The 17,610-nt window shown below is 41.7% G+C and overlaps 1 pseudogene; it reads right to left on the bottom strand.

Moving 5' to 3' along the window:
- Positions 1-4,824: 4,824 nt before the first annotated feature.
- On the bottom strand, positions 4,825-14,076 carry LOC140605698 (tyrosine-protein phosphatase non-receptor type 2-like; annotated as a pseudogene).
- Positions 14,077-17,610: the final 3,534 nt, after the last annotated feature.

Below are 17,610 nucleotides of genomic sequence, written 5' to 3'. Positions count from 1 at the left end.
AGCAGCTTGACAAAAGCATCTCTTCCATTTCCTGCCTGGGCTCGGAGGGGATGGCTCTCCCTGGGAGTCCCTCCTGGGAGCTGGAATCATCTGCAGGTTCCATTGGGCTGATGTGCTCCTGGGTTCCCTGGCAGAGCCGTCCTAGATGCTGGTGTGGGATTCAGGGAGTAGCTGAGACTCCAGCTGGTGATGGGGAGAGGCAAGGTCACTGAGCAGAGGAGCATGTGGGATGGAAGACATGGCTGTGGCCATCTTTGGAACGTGGATCTGCCACAGTCTCTGAACATCCTCCAGAGAGGACTCCTTGTCCCTCCCCATGACAGGCTCACTCAGACTGCTGTGCACAGTATCTTGGGAGTTCAGCCCAAGACTCTGATCCTACCAAGGGTAGCTTGGTAGGGCCTATCTCAGCAGGGCTGGGGAAGTCGGACTGGGGGACCAGGAACAGCACTGAGGGGGTGGGGTGCAGGGCCTGGCATCTCCCTGGGGACCTGCACCTACTAGATACCCCAAATTCATGGAATCTCCTGAGAAGAAGCTTGAAGGGAAGGTCCACGTGGGTTTTTAGTGTCACCTCACGTGTCCTTTATTCCTAGAGTTTGGGGTGAACATCTCCTGGAGGATCGAGGACAAGATAATCTAGTCTAGTGGTTCCTGTTGTTTCTAGGCAAAGGTGGGGCGGATGGAGGACACAGAGTCCACAGGCAGATGTGTCATCACGGTTTCAGGATGGGGTGCCTCTGGGTTATGGAAGAATCTGGAGAGGACTGGCAAACTCCAAAATCAGGGACTTGATGGGCAAGACCTAAATCCTTGGAAAGAAAGTGGTTGCACAGAATGGGTGTCCAAGGAAGGCAGGGCCTTTTGTAATGCTCCTCTCCGTCTCCCCACCATCACAGATTCTTCCCTCTCGGGCTTTTCTCAAAGCCGACAGAAACGAGTTCCTTACAGAAAATCCTGGCTTAATAAAAGAAGGAGAGGCACAATGTAGAAAGTGCTTTTTCCTCCCCACTCCACATTATGTTCCTCAGTATCCAAAGTACTTTTTTTAAAGATTTAATTTAAGAAATTTGCTTTAATGACTTTGACATCAATGATTTTTACTTTACTTTACAATTAATGTCAGGATTTAATGACAGTGTATGAAAATGTTTTAAATGAAGAGAAACTATATACATTAAAATTAATTTATATAATTGAGAGTTTAAGGAACAAAATCAAAATATTCGTTTGTCCTTTTTTATTACTTAGAAGACATATTGTAGAAAATACCCTTAAAGGGCACCTGGGTAGCTCAGTTGGTTAAGCGACTGACTCTTGATTTTTGCTCAGGTCATGATCTCTAGGTTGTGAGATGGAGGCCCTCCTGAGGCTCCCTCACTGGGCGTGGAACCTGCTTGGGATTCTCTCCCTTTCCCTCTCCCTCTGCTCTTCTCCTGAAAATAAAAAAAGAGAAGGAAGGAAGGAAGGAAGGAAGGAAGGAAGGAAGGAAGGAAGGAAGGAGAAAGAAGAAAGAAAGGAAGAAAGAAAGAAAGAAAGAAAGAAAGAAGAAAGAAAGAGAAAAGAGAAAAAAAATACCCCTAAGAAAATACCCCTAAGAAACAGAATCATCATGACCTCATGTCCCTTCCCATATCATATTTTTCTCTATGCTTATTTTGAATTCTCCTGATAAAATGGAACCATAGTTTATGTAGATTTTTAAAACTTGTACTTAAAATTAAATTAATAAACCTAGAAGCATAATGAAATATATATTTTTTACTGGGGTAATATATTCATAACATTAAAATATCCATTTCAATCATTTTCAAGTGTACAGTCAGTGGCATCACATACACGTTGCCGTGCAACCATCCCTACTGTCCATCTTTAGAACTTTTTTTGTATTCCCAAACCGAAACCATGCCAACCAAACAGTAACTCCCCATTCGCCAGCTCTGGTGTCTACCCCATTCCATTTTCCATCTCTCTGAATTTGTAGGTATCTCACACATAAGTGGAATCATTTGTCCTTTTGTGCCTGGATATTTCACTTTACACAGTATCCTCAGGGTTCATCCATGTCCTAGCATGTGTCAGAAATTCTTTGATTTTAAGACGAGTAAATATCCCAGTCTAGGAATGTGCCCTGTGTAGTTTCTTCACTCATCACTGGAGGGACACAGTGGTTATTTCCACATCTGACTATTTTAAATAACATGCTGTCAATGTTATTGCACAAACATTTGAGTTCCTGTTTTGAATTCTTTGGGGATATAAACCCAGAAGTAGGTTTCCTGGATATGATAACTCTATGTCTAAATTTTTGCTGTTTTCCACATTGGCTACACGATTTTACTCTTCTACCAGCATTGTGCAGGACTCCAATCTGCTATGATTTTCAAAGGTATTCTCAAATTCTGCAAATTCCCTTTTCATCAAATTGGTGGTATCTTTTGATGCATATACGTTTTTAATTTTGATGAAGTCCAGTTTCTTTATTTTTTCTTTTTTTTTTAATTTTTATTTATTTATGATAGTCACAGAGATAGAGAGAGAGAGAGAGAGGCAGAGACATAGGCAGAGGGAGAAGCAGGCTCCATGCACCGGGAGCCCGATGTGGGATTCGATCCCGGGTCTCCAGGATCGCGCCCTGGGCCAAAGGCAGGCGCCAAACCGCTGCGCCACCAAGGGATCCCTACTTTTTCTTTGATTGCCTGTGTTTGAGTGATATCCAAAAAATTAATATTAAATCCAATATCATGAGGCTCATCTTTCATGTTTTAATCTTAAGTTTTATAGTTTTTCTTCTTACATTTGGGTCATTGGTCCATTTTGTGTCAATTTCTGCAGATGGCGTAAAGTCGGGGCCCAGCTTTACTGTTTTGTATGTTGATATTCAATATCCTCAGCATTATTTGTTGAAAAGACCACTCTTTCCCTATTGAAAGGTCCTGGAAACCTCATATGATTGTTTAAAAGTCAATTCATTAAAAATTTCATTTTAAGGTCTTTGAGGAAACAGAAGCTCTTCTTCCTCAAACACACTTGAGGCTGATGGTCTTACATGGTTACAAAAGAATGGCTGGAAGTCTCCAAATAGAAAAGGGACCACTTTTTGCAAGAGGTGCAGAAAGCCTTTAGGGAAAAACAAAAACCTCATACAGCAACAGCTTACGGTGAGCCTGGCCACCTGGCAGGGGTGGTGCAACTCCACCCAGGCACAGACACCTGGCAGGGGTGGTACAACACCACCCAGGCACAGACACCAGACATCAAGAGACCAGCACCCCCACCCCCAGAAGACGAGCTGGAAGTACTGTACATATTTTGCTTAGGTCATGGTTGGTATTTTTGACTCTGCTCATTCGTATTACACTGGACAAAATGACTCAAAGGAGGAATTCTCCACAAAAGTAGGAACTGGAGGTAATGCTCCGCCACAGATCAAATGGATATGGATTAAAGTAAAAGGTCAGAGATGGAGTTCAGGATGACAATGATAAAGTGACTAGTTGGGCTTGAAAAAAGCATCAAAGACTCTAGAGAATCTCTTAGTGTGGAAATGAGACTTCATCAGGCCGAAATGAAAAGTACTTTAACTGAGATGCAGTCTAAACTGGATACTCTATCAGCTAGGGTAAATGAGGCAGAAGAGAGAATAAGAGACATAGAAGACAAGTTGATGGAAAGGAAGGAAGCTGAGGAAAAGAGAGAAAAACAACTCAGAGCCCACGAGAAGAGGCTCTGAGAAATAAGTGATAGTTTGAAAACAAATAACATCTGAATTATTGGAATTCCTTCCTTAGGGCATAGTGAAAAAGAGAGAGAGGACCAGACACTATCTTTGAGAAAATCATAGCCAAGAACTTCCATAATCTGGGGAAAGAAACAGGTATTCCTATTCAAGAGATAGAGAGGACCCCTCCCCCAGTCAAGAAAAACAGATTGGCACCCCAACCTAGACTAGCAAAGCTTGCACATTTCAGAGATGAAGAGAAAATCCTGAAAGCAGCTTGAGACAAGGGATTCCTAACATCCAGTGGGAGAAATATGAGATGAACAGCAGACCTCTCCACAGAGACCTGGCAGGCCAGAAAGGGCTGGCAGGATATATCCAGGGTCCTAAATGAGAAGAGCAGGCAGCCAAGAATACTTTATCCAGCAAGGCTCTCATTCAAAATGGAAGGAGAGATAAAGAGCTTCCAAGACAGAGACTGAAAGAATATGTAACCACCAAGCCAGACCTGCAGGAAATATTAAGGGGGACCCTGTAATCGAAGACAGAGCCCAAAGAAACAGAGAATCTGCAGAAACAGGGGCTTTACGGGTAATACAAGGGCACTAAATTCACATCTTTTAATAGTTACTCTGAAGGTGAATGACTAAATGCTCCACAAAAGACACAGGGTATTGGCCTGGAAAAGAAAAGTGAGACCCAACCATATGCTGTCTACAAGAGACTCATAGGCTGGAGGCTTAAAATTTTTTTCTATTTAATAAAAATATTTAATGCTGCCAAAAAGTATAAAAATACAGTAGGAATAATGGACAGTACAAAGTAGTCTCTCCTAACTTAATTCTTTTACATCTTTCTTCATACATACATCTTCATCTTTTCATCTTTTCTTTTACATCTCACACGTGCATTTAACAACTTGACAATACATCAACTCAGAAGTTCTGCAAAGTCTTACACTGGTGGTGTTCTTCCTTCCCTGGATGGAAAGTTGGCTTTGAAAACAGACAAAACTGAGGTCATCTACAGGTTTATCAGACCTCACTTTAATTTCTGGAGTAGGCTGCATTCCGGTCTTGCTTTGCACATCAATGGTTCAAAATTTATAGCTGCAGAATATTCTGCAGTCTTGAACAGTTAGGTGTCAGTCTGGCCTGATTATGTCCAAGGGAAAATTTCCCTTCAAAGACATTTTCAGGGAACATTTTTGTGTCTTTATTTTTCTTTTTAAAATTGGGAAAACGTTTTCTTTCTCATTCAGTCTCATTTAGCCTCTGTTTCATTTGTTGCACCTTCTGAGCCGTGTTAGCTTTTCTGTTCTCTCAAAAACGTTTGGGTAGAAACACTCCCACTGGCTGTTCTCTGCCACAGTATCCTGCATTTTAGAGGATAGTCCTGCATAACTGCCAACTGTCAGTTTTTCTTCTTCTAGGCCTGTTCTATTCCCATTGTATTTTTCAGCCATTATTTTGGTTGGTGAATGATGAAACACAGGACATACATCTTCCTTAGAAAGTTCTTTCCACCATTTCTGTATATTTGAATCTCCCTTTATAAATTTTGCTCCTTCTATGATAGTCACATATGCAACTTTGAGTTAATGTGGTGTCTGAAGAAATCCCATTTGGTATTGTCTCAAATTCAATAACAGCTGTTTCATGTTAACATCATCTCTTTTTTCAATCAGAACATGATAGGTGTAGGGGCACCTGGGTGGCTTTGTTGGTTAAAGTGGCCAACTCTGGATTTTGGCTCAGGTCATGATCTCAGGGTCATGAGATTGAGCCCCTTGTCAGACTCTGCACTCAGCAGGGAGTCTGCTTGTCCCTCTCATTCTGCTTCTCCCCCTGCTTGCTCATTCTCTGTTTCTAAAATAAAGATCAATTAATAAGTAAAATATTAAAATTTTAAAAAGAACACAACACATGTCTGCTTGAGAAAACCTGCTTGAGCACCCAGTGCCTGCATGGTAATGGATCACTGCAGGCCCATGTTTGAATTCAAGGAGCCAGATTCTCTCACTTTAAATAAGAAAGTGAGAGATGAAGCTGGTAGCAGAGAGACTCCAGAATCTGGCCAGTAGTATAGTGACAGCGAGATGTTGTTCTGGTTTCCTGCTATTGATGTTTCCCAATTGCAGTAGATGTACCATGTAATAGACTTCACACCTTCTGACAAGAAATTCACACTGACTCCTGTTTCCTTACAAGCATCTCTGTGTTTTTTTGTTAGCCAGCACTGTGTCCCTTGCACCAATTCCTTTTCCACAACTGTTTAGTGTGACAACTGCTTTGGTCTTTTGCTGCCAAAACATGAACCAGAAGTGGCAACTTGTATTAGGAAGTGGACACTGTGTTCAGATGTAACTCTTCTGCGCCTCTTCTTTTTTTTTATTTTTTTTTATTTATGATAGTCACACAGAGAGAGAGAGAGGCAGAGACATAGGCAGAGGGAGAAGTAGGCTCCATGCACGGAGCCCGACGTGGGATTCGATCCCGGGTCTCCAGGATCGCGCCCTGGGCCAAAGGCAGGCGCTAAACCGCTGTGCCACCCAGGGATCCCCTCTGCGCCTCTTCTATGTCAGATAACCTGTCATGAATGCAACCATGTTTAGCATCTTGCAATTTAACACCACTATGATCATATAGGCTTACATCTCTGCATCTGTTTCAATTTCTATTTTCTGGAAACTTGGCTACTCTATGAGGATTGCAAATTTCCAAATACAGCTTCTGCCAGTGATTCTGAACATTCAGCTCCTCAAACTACACTTGACAGTGGCAGACAGGGCAGTGGGAGCCAGCTAGCCTGAGCAGAGGATGCGCCATCGGAGAAGCTCAGGCCCCACAATATCTGGGGAGCAAAAAATTTTTCTAATGTACTGTAGAATTCAACACAATCATTCAAGATCTCTAAGCACATATGCCGATACATGGGTTTTATAGCTGTCCTTGTAGCACACTCCATAAGATCATGTGGGAGGAGAGACCTGCTATGTAAGGACACCTGCGCCCCAGCCAATAGTCAGGCAGGGGACTGGGTGGCAGATGCTGCCCTAAAGAATGGCCTTCCTTGTTTCTTGGAATGTGATACAAATGCACTAGAGACTGTATGACCTCTTTTTATACCAAATGTGCCTCAAATCTAAAATTAGACCAAGAAATATCGAATCACCCTTCTGGAAGTTCGTGGGGCAGGAAAATATGGAGGCCCAGCTGAGGGTGGCGGCATGGCTCCTCTGTCTTCTCTGTTCAGCCTGATGCCAGGTAAGCCAGCATTGAACTCCAAGTGGAGAGCCTGGCTTTGGGGAGTTTGGTGTTTTATCTCACTGTAGCCTCTGTGCTCATTTTCCACTCCTGCTGCCCTCTGGCACCCAGAGTCCAGTTTGCCAAGTGAGTGATGGGGGCTGGGGCTGAGGGAAGAGGGCAATGTCCTCAGCTTTTCTGAACTCTGCTGGCCTAAAGCACATTTAAGTTCTTTCTTCACTCTAGAGCGATCCTGCACCACCCTTGATTTTGTACACCCCCTGCTGTGACCTGTAAAATGAGGTGCACAATAGCACTCATCTCATTGGCCAGTCACTTGGTAACTTGTTAAAAAAGCAAATTCTTAAACCCCTCGCCAGACCTACTGCATCAGAAACTCTGATGATGGAGGTCAACGATCAGCTTTCACAAGCACCCAGGTGATTCAGGATGCTCATTTGAGTTTGAGTTTGAGAATCGCTGTCATAGGGTTGTTGTGAAGAGTGAATGACAAATCAGCTAAAATATGCTCAGCCTGCCTCCTAAGAAGTATCCAGCTGTTGGTATCCTCATCATAGTCACCATCAGCACCGTCATCAATCATCATCATCATCATCATCATCATCATCATCATCATCATCACAAGAATCCTTCCTATAATGCTCTAGGTTCTAGGAGTGCTAGGTATTCTCAGATGGAATGACCTTTCCTGTGGAACAATGCCCTGGCAAATGTATGTGCAAGCTGACCCTCTTCACAGCACAAAGGTCTCTGTCTCAACTATGTACCATCATGATGCAGATGGACTGATATTTACCTATGCCTCGTTTCTTTTTACACATGGCAGTGTTTTTATTGAAATATACTTCACAAGATCTAAAATCTACCATTGTAAGAGACGGTTTCAGTGGTTTTTAGTACATTCACTATGTTATGCATTTGTGATCACTAAGTGAAGAACATTTCCGTCACCCTCCCTAAATCCTCATGCTTATTTCTTCTAGTTTGTCCCAATTCCCTTCTACCCCCATTCCCACAATCTACTTTCTGTCTCTGTGTCTAATATGGACATTTAATATGAATCATGAAATATGTGACCTTTTGTACCTGGCGTCTTTCCTTTAGCATTATGTCTTCAAGGTTCATTCATAATATGACATGTATTATTACTTGATACCTCTTCATGGCTGAGTAATATTTCAATGTATAAATAAATACACCTTATTTTTTAATTCATTCATCAGTTGATGGACACTTGTGTTTCTTTCACTTTTTTGGCATTATGAGCAATGCTGCTATGAACATTTGTGTACAAGTTTTTGCATGAATGTACATTTTCATTCCTCTTAGATATATCCATAGGAATTGGTTTGCATAATTTTTGAGGAAGTACCAGATTGTTCTTCACAGTGGCTACATCATTTAACATTCCCACCAGCAATATATGAGGGTTCCAATTTCTCCACATCTTCACTAATATATCTTATTGTCCATTTCTTAATGATATTCATGCTAGTAAGTAGAATGATATCTCATTATGGTTTTGCATGTCCCTAATGAATTATGATGTTGAATATATTTTCATGTGCTTATTGTCTATGTGTATATACTCTTTGGAAAAGTGTCTATTCAAATTGTTTACTCACTTTTTAAAAGTAGGAACAGAGGGAGAGAGAGAACCTTAGGCAGGCACCATACCTAGCACAGAGCCTGATGCAGGGCTCTATCTCATGACCCTGAGATCATGACCTGAGCCAAAATCAAGAGTTGGACATTTAACTAACTAAGCCATCGAGGAGCCCCTCATTTACCCATTTTTTTTGTTAAAGATTTTTTTAAAATTTATTTATAAGAGACACAGAGAGAAAGGCAGAGATTTAGGCAGAGGGAGGAGCAGGCTCCCTGCAGGGAGCCTGATGTGGGACTTGATCCCAGGACCCTGGATCACGACCTGAGCCAAAGGCAGATGCTCGACCATTGAGCCACCCAGGTGCCTCTTATTTACCCATTTTTAAATTGGGACGTGTTTTTGTTGTTTTATTTTGACTTGTAAGAGTACTTTATATATTCTGGATATTATATATTTAGGAGATATATGATTTGCAAATATTTCTCCCACTCTGTCCATTGAATTTTGGTTCTCTTGCTGGCGTTCTTTTTTTAAATTATGGTTACAGTACATATAATATGTAATTTATCATTTATCCGCTTTAAGTATACAGTTCAGTGGCATGAAGTATGCTCATATTTTGTGCACTTGTGACCACTAGGAAATAATGTTTTGCTATTCATTCATTCTATGAGCCCTCACTGAGTCCCTCTTATGTCAGGTCCTGTGCTGAGGAATCAAAGATGGATGAACACTGACACACTCCCTGCACTGGGGGAGCTTACATTCAATGGAGCCATAGGCAAATATTCCTTTTAGAAAATACGATGGAATATTACTCAGCTATTAGAAATGACAAATACCCACCATTTGCTTCAACGTGGATGGAACTGGAGGGTATTATGCTGAGTGAAGTAAGTCAGTCGGAGAAGGACAAACATTATATGTTCTCATTCATTTGGGGAATATAAATAATAGTGAAAGGGAATATAAGGGAAGGGAGAAGAAATGTGTGGGAAATATGAGAAAGGGAGACAGAACGTAAAGACTGCTAACTCTGGGAAACAAACTAGGGGTGGTAGAAGGGGAGGAGGGCGGGGGGTGGGAGTGAATGGGTGACAGGCACTGGGGGTTATTCTGTATGTTAGTAAATTGAACACCAATAAAAAATAAATTAAAAAAAAAAGAAAAAAAAGAAAATACGTAGCTCTGTGCTCTCTTTCTTCAGCATTAACCTAAAACCTTTGGCAGTTTCTCATTTTGTGGTTCCCCGGGTAGTGAGGTTTCCATGTAGCCACTCCATCTCTGGGATAGAGGGAGACTGAGAAACTACAGCAGCCTCCCCTCCTCCAGATTTCATCAGGAAAGAGAAGTCCTGAACAACACGAAATAAAAGGCATTCTGACCAAAGCTACTAGTGCCTCTATTACGGATCCACTCTCTGTCACCTGGCTCAGCCTAGCTCACTTGATTGTGACCTATTGTCTGCTCTCAATGTTCAAGTAAGGTGACTCCTTGACCCTGCTGCTGCATGCCCAGTGAGTCCCTGTAGTGATCTCACTATTAACCTTTGCAGGTCCTTCTGTGTTCACAGAGAAAGCAAGGGCTGATATTCAACCTGAGAGGATAGGCAGTGGCATTTGGTACAGACTTTGAAGTTTTAATCAAACATCATCATCACCTTCAAGTTTTTTTTTTCTCAGGGGGTAAAATATTCATGTGAACAGAATCCATCTCCCATCCACCTATAAATGAGACAGCAAAATGTCTAGGATCATAAATGACATCAATTATACAAACTCTCCTATTTTAGGTCCAGTGCAATAGCATGGTTACGCCAGGCTCCTTTTCACCTCCTGATGGACATTTAGATCACCTTTGTTTATTTATCCTCTGCAACACTGCAGTGAACATCTTTGCGTGTGTATCTTTGTGGATGTATGCAAATATCATTGAAAATGTATTCTACAGTGGAACTATTTGCTGAAAGCATATTCCAATGTGCACTCCCAGCTGTAGTATCTGAGAATGTCCATTTCCTCACAACTTGTAAGCCAGCTTATTTGCATATCTTTGGAAAATGTTCTAATTTCAACTTTATTATTATAAAATCCAAGTATTGTTATGTTCCCCATCATGTTCACCATTATCATATTCATTAGCATAAATAGCTGATGTAAACAGCGTTTACGGTGTATTGAGAATTTGGGTTGACTTAATTCAATTCACTCCTCACAACAGCCATATGACGTAAGAATTACTCATCCATTGTACAATTGAAAACCCAAGTGTGAGTAACTTGTGTGCCCTCAGACATGTAAGTTGAGTTCTCTGTGTTTCTACTCTTCCAATAGAAAAATGGAAATAATACTATCTTCCTCATCTACTACATGGGGCTGTGTTACACACATTAAGGACTATATATCTGCCAGATACTTTATGGCATCTGTGATTTGTTCTGGTGACAACGTGAGACATGACATGTTCACAAGTTTACATGTGGAGGAAGGATGGCAGAAGAGAAAGCCTAATAGGACACAAGGTCTGGGGACTGAAATGCGGCTAGACCACCATCAGGCTGTGTGATCATAAGTCCTGTTTTCTTTCTCTGGGCCTCCATATCAGCATTTATAAACCACAGAGTATAATAACAGGAAGGACTTGGACTAGGCGGAATCCAATCTTTTCAGGGCTAAAATGTCTAAAATGATGAGTTTCCTTAAATTAAATATTTTTTCTTTTTCAATGTCAGCTTTATTGAGGTATTATAAGTAATAAAATTTACCAATTTTATTTTTTTTAATTTTTTAAAGATTTTTTATTTATTTATTCATGAGAGACACAGAGAGAGAGAGTGGCAGAGACACAAGCAGAGGGAGAAGCAGGCTCCAGCAGGGAGCCCAACGTGGGACTCGATCCCAGGACCCCCAGGAACATACCCCAGGCCGAAGGCGGCGCTAAACCACTGTGCCACCCGGGCTGCCCAAATTTACCAATTTTAATGTAAAGTGATGAGTTTTGACAAATGCATCTAGTGGTATAACCATCACATCACTCCACAAAGTTCCCTCCTGCCCCTTGTTGCCAGGCCACAAACTAGAAGTCTGGCTCCTGGCAACTGCAGATCTGCCTTCTGTCAGAAGAACTTCATGTAAGTGGACTCATACCGTCTGCATTCTTTTGAACCTGCCTTCTTTCATTTAGCACAATGTTTTTGAGATTCATATTTTTGACTATTAGTGCTTTTTATTATAATTTGATATTGGCTATTGGTATTTCTTTTAAGCTATACTGTTTATGTCCTTTGCCCATTTTCTATCAGTCACTGATTTTTTTTTTTTGAGAGAAAAAGAGACTTCAAGAGTGAGGGGCAGGGGAGGGGATAGTGGGCAGAGGGAAAGAGAAAGAGAATCTTTGGCAGGCTCCATGCCCAGAGCATAGCCTGATGTGGGGCTTGATCCCATGACCCTGAGATCATGACTTGAGCTGAAATCAAGAGTGAGATGCTTAACTGACTGAGCCATCCAGGTGCCCCTGATATTTTCATTATACATTTATAGAAACACTTTTTTTTAAGTCAGGGAATAATATACAGAGGTTGACTGTATTTTTTCTAAAGGTGCTTGAGTGTCTTTTCCACGAAAGGGCCCACTTGGAGCAAGCAATGGTCATTAGTGCTGCCATTCTTTCTTCCTCTGCTCCCTGCAGGTGCTTCCTCCTTTCCACCTGCCAGCTTTCCACACATGCTGGCCTGTTTCTCACAGTGCGCAGTGGGAAGGTGGGATCTTGGGGTGGGGGGAGGAGAAGACTGAGCATCTGCTTCTACCCCTGCTCCTTGGTGTCCATCTGAGGATGGGGTGCTGGGGGATTCCTGGCAGCAGAGGTACAGCCCCTGCCCTGTTTCTGGTCCCTGAGCCTGTACCCCAGCCCCAGGACCAGAGACCCTCCATGAACAAAGCTTGGATTTGCTTGGACCTGCAACCAAGGCCCCTTATAATCCTATGCACTAGGATGTACCAAGGGGTGGAGAAGGGACTGTCACCTTCATCTTATTCTGCCTCATTACCTTCCATAAACATTCAGGAACCCTCCACAGGGTGGGATGTTCTCCACAATGACCACTTCCAAATCCTTGGTGAAAAGGGAACTCTGTATAGGTCTATAGGTCCCTGTATAGGTCTATGGGACTGAGGGACCAAAGGATTATGGGAAGTCACAGGGACAGACAAGGTCACTCCAGCGTTAGGGGCTGCCTGGATGCCCATGTCTTCTCTTCCTGAGGCTGCACTATCCCGTTAGGGTGTTGGGAAGAGTGCATATCTGCTGCCCCACACTGGGCAGCTAGAAGAGCAAGCCTTGATCAACTGCATTGGGACAGATGTGTCCCTGGCTTTCCAGGGAGATCTTGTAGCCCCCAGGCATTAGGTTCCTTTGGGTGACATCATATGGCACCACTTCGGGTGCACTGCCAGGTAAGTGGGGTCTCCTGTATCAGCCTCATAGCGGCTTTACTCATAGTAACTCCCAACTAGAAACAGATGGAGAGGTGTGTGTCCACAGGAGAATGGATAAACACACTGTAGTATGTTTATATTTAAAAATTGAATAGAACGATCTATCTCTACATACGAAACCAAGGAAGAATCTTAAAAATACTGTATCAAACAAAAGAAAGAACATGAAAAAAACCATAAGTCTCTTAGATGGAGTTCAAACAGGCAAAATTAGGGCAGCCCTGGTGGCCTTTGGCCTGGGGTGTGGTCCTGGAGACCCGAGATCAAGTCCCGGGTCAGGGTCCCTGCATGGAGCCTGCTTCTCCCTCTGCCTGTGTCTCTGGCTCTCTCTCTCTCTCTCTCTCTCTGTGTCTATCATGGATAAATAAATAAAATCTTTTAAAAAACCAGGCAAAATTAAACTATAGTGATAAGTGTCAGAACAGTGGTTATTTGTAGGGGAAGTATTGACTGGAAAGGGGGCACAAGAGAACTTTCTAGAAGGATGGGGATTTTTTTTATATCTTGATGTGGAAGATAGGTCCATGGATGTATACATCTATCAAAACTTAACCTATACACTTAACTCTGTTAGTTTTACTCTACGCAAATAATACCAACTCAATAAAAACTGTTAGCATAAAATTGTGAAGATGAAGCTGAAAAAAAAGTTACATTGTTAAAAAGTGGTTATCTGTGTCAGGACATTGAGCAGATTCCTGACTTTTTTTCTGAAAAACAAACAGTCAAAGCTTCTGTGGAAAGTAGTCAAGAATCTTTCTATTGGCCCTAGAGCCGTGCCCCATGTAAGACTACTACCTGTGTTTGTTGATGTGGTGGAAAGAAGAGGTGACAGCGGGGCTCCCTCTGAAGGGCAGCTGCGAAGGGAAAGCCTCACCTCTGGGTCAGCAGCGCCTGCAGCCTGGCTTCATCCCAAGGAGCCAACGGAGCAGCCCGAACGCGGGATGAGCTGCGAGGAAACCCAGTCGCCCATCGCCCATCGCCCATCGGAGCCTTACTTTCTTCTTCTGTAAATTACTCTAAAGCACTCAGCTGACGCGGGATTTAAATACCATTCTGTCATTAAAGCCACGGAGAACCATTAGTTACTGATGTCACATTTTATTTGTAACCCAATAAAAATTTCCCCCAGATCCTTAGTCTGCATTTCTAAAGCAGAGCATTAGGGTATGTCTCAGGAGGCTAAGCTGTCTGCACCTGCTGGGAAGGAGAAGAGGGTGAGATGCAGGAACCCACTTTCCTTCAGGGGAAAGAAAAGCTGCTTTTTCTTTTGTATTTGACTTTTCTGTTTGGAAAACCAGTTTCTCTGCTCTCCTGTGAGGGACCTCATCTCTCCTAAGCTATATGCTCCAGGTCATTCCATAGAAAATAAAACCTCTGCAATAGTGCTTGCTTTCAAGGATTTACAATATGTTTATGCATCTCGGGGAAATCTTTCTTTTAAAAATTTACTACTGTAGTCAACCATTTATTAGGATAGTCATCTGGTTCAGTACTCCAAATTATGGAGACTAGGAGTCCTTTAAAAATTCACACTTTTAAATTTTATGTTACATTCTTTAGTTTCCAAATATTTCACATCTTCTGGGTAGCACCAGAATGATCCATCAATAGAAGAAAAAATAATCATTTCCAGGCCATTTAACAGAAAGTAGAAGAGATGTTCATAGTGACCACCTGTGACATCACTCTAGCAGGCAATGTCCCTCTAACCTCTATGCAGTATAGGCAGGAAATGTTTTATTTTGCATGGTGTAAAGCCATAGCAACTGCTTTCTAATTAATTGTCCATGACTATTGAGCTGCTTAGTCTTTCACAGTGTTAGCATTGGGCTCCTTGCCCTTTTATCCCATTCTGAAGGAGGACCATCACCATCATCAGAATCTTTGTGTCTCGGTATTCTCACTGCTGGTGCTGAATGGCATTTCCAGGTTCATGTCTTACTCCCTGCAATGAACAGTACACTCTAGGCGTGCCATTCTGATGACCTGCTGTTGCTCCGAGGAGCTCTCCTGTGCTCAGTGCCTCTACCAAGCAATGCTTGCCACCTTCTTTCCCATTTCACTCCTTTAAATATCTGGTGAAATCTTGCTCTTCCCTCTAGTTCCCTATTAAAAGCCAGTAAATGGATTTCCTCTGTTTCCATAGCATCTGGACCTTCAAGTTCTCAGAGTGTCTGTTACAGTGTTTTATAATGTTTTGGTAATCTTGCCAGGCTTAGCTCCTCAAAGTTATGTTCATGTCTACTACACCATTGAACCCATTATCTCAATGACTGGGTCAGCAGGTGCTTGATTAATGAGTAAGGTCACGTGCTGCACTAAAAATATGGGCAGCAGAGCCAAATGATGACTTCTAATTGCTTTAGATTTTGACATTTCTTCAAATTTGCAGAGTACATCCATGCATAAAGTTGCTTTCATTTTGGTCACATTATAAATGAGTAAATGGAGCTGGAATATACACATTTACGTTTACATGTTTTTCTGTAAACATTAGAAAAACATTAGTTTTTCTAACTAATAAGCTGTGATAATTCATCCAAGAAAGGTGGATTTTCCTTCTATGCTATATATGAAGAAAGAATTTTATGGGATGCCTGGGTGGCTCAGTGCTTGAGCATCTGCCTTTGGCCCAGGGAGTGATCCTAGAGTCCTGGGATCGAGTCCCACATTGGGCTCCTGGCATGGAGCCTGTTTCTCCCTCTGCCTATATCTCTGCCTCCCTCTCGGTGTCTCTCATGAATAAATAAATAAATAAATAAATAATGTTTTTTAAAAATAGAATTTTATGAATAAATTAATGTTCAAGCAAGTGCAGAGAATGTTTTAAATTATTTAGTACAGAAAATGCTTCTTGCAATGTCCACAATAGCCAAACTGTGGAAGGAGCCTCGATGTCCTTCAACAGATGAATGGATAAAGAAGATATGGTCTATATATACAATGGAATATTACTCGGCCTTCAGAAGGGATGAATACCCATGATGCTTTGATGTGGATGGAACCGGAGGGTATTCTGCTGAGTGAAATAAGTCAATCGGAGAAGGACCATCATCATATGGTTTCACTCATATGTGGAATATGAGAAATGGTGAAAGGGATTATAAAGGAAAGGAGGGGAACTGAGTGGGAAAATCAGAGAGGGTGACAAACCATGAGAGACTCCTAACTCTGGGAAATGAACAAAGGGTTGAGGAATCTGACACCAAAAGGAAAAGCAAGAAAAGCAAAAACAAATAAGTGGAGTTCACCAAACTGAAAAGCTTCTGCACACCAAAAAAAAAAAAAAAAAAAAACCATTAACAAAATGAAAAGGAAACCTGAATGGAAGAAAATATTTGCTAATCATGCATCTGATAAGGGTTTAAAATCTAAAACACTAAAGAACTCACAGAATTCAATACCAAATATTTTAAAAAGATTTTAAAAAGGTCAGAATACCTGAGTAGACATTTTTCCAAAAAAAGACAGATGGCCGACAAGCTCGAGAAAAGATGCTCATCATCATTAATCACCAGGAAAAGCAATAAAAATCACAGTAAGATGTGACTTCATACTTGTTAGAATGGCTATTATCAAAAAGACAAGAAATAAAAAGCATGGCAAGGATGTGGAGGGAAGAATGCCCTTGTGCACTGTTGGTGGGAATGCACACTGGTGCAGCCACTATGAAAAATAGTACTGAGGTTCCCCCAAAGTTAAAAATAGAACTACCATAACATTCAGAAATCCCATTTCTGGTTGTTTATTCAAATAAATTAGAAACACTAACTCGAAAAGATACATGCACCATATATTCATTGCAGTATTACTTCAACAAGCCGAGATATAGAAATAACCTAAGTGTTGCTCAATGAATGAATCCATAAAGATGTGGCATCTATATATGCAATGGAATATTACTCAGCCATAAAAAAGAATGGAATTTTGCCATTTCTGACTATGGATGGACCTTGAGGTCATTATCCCAAGTAAAACTAGACAGAGAAAGGTAAGTACCATATGATCTCTCCTATACGTGGAATCAAAACAGAAAACAAAAACAAAAATCGAGCAAACAAACACAAAAAACAAACTAAGCTTATAGATACAGGTAGAAGATCGGTAGTTGCCAGACATAGGAACTGTGTGGTTGGGAAATGGGTAAGGGGTCCAAAGGTAAAGAATCTTCCAAAGAAAACAGGAAGCTTGAAAGGAAAAGCTGTTGATTCCTCCCACTAGCTTACCTTCTGTTCCACCTTCAGCTCCAATGCCAACAGTAGCCTGTGGCACAGAATTTAGTGCTTCTCACCCTACAGGTAAAAGGATGGACAGAATCCGCAACATCTTCAATTATCAGAAAGGGTGCACAGAAAGGGTATTTCTTAACAAGGTTTGATTTTCTTCCCTCTGTTTGCAGACGGGCTGGCATGAAGAGTAATTTCTCTGTAAGAGAAGCGCGTTTCTTGCTGGAGCTTAGTGCAGGAGGCAAGGAGGAGCCACCACATCCTACGCTCTGAAGTTTTGTTGCCAAGTTTC

Source organism: Canis lupus, chromosome 1, assembly GCF_048164855.1.
Source record: "Canis lupus baileyi chromosome 1, mCanLup2.hap1, whole genome shotgun sequence".
In the NCBI taxonomy this organism is placed as follows: Eukaryota; Metazoa; Chordata; class Mammalia; order Carnivora; family Canidae; genus Canis; species Canis lupus.
The sequence above is the reverse complement of the archived record's forward strand: the minus strand, read 5'-3'. Positions and strand labels throughout refer to the sequence as shown.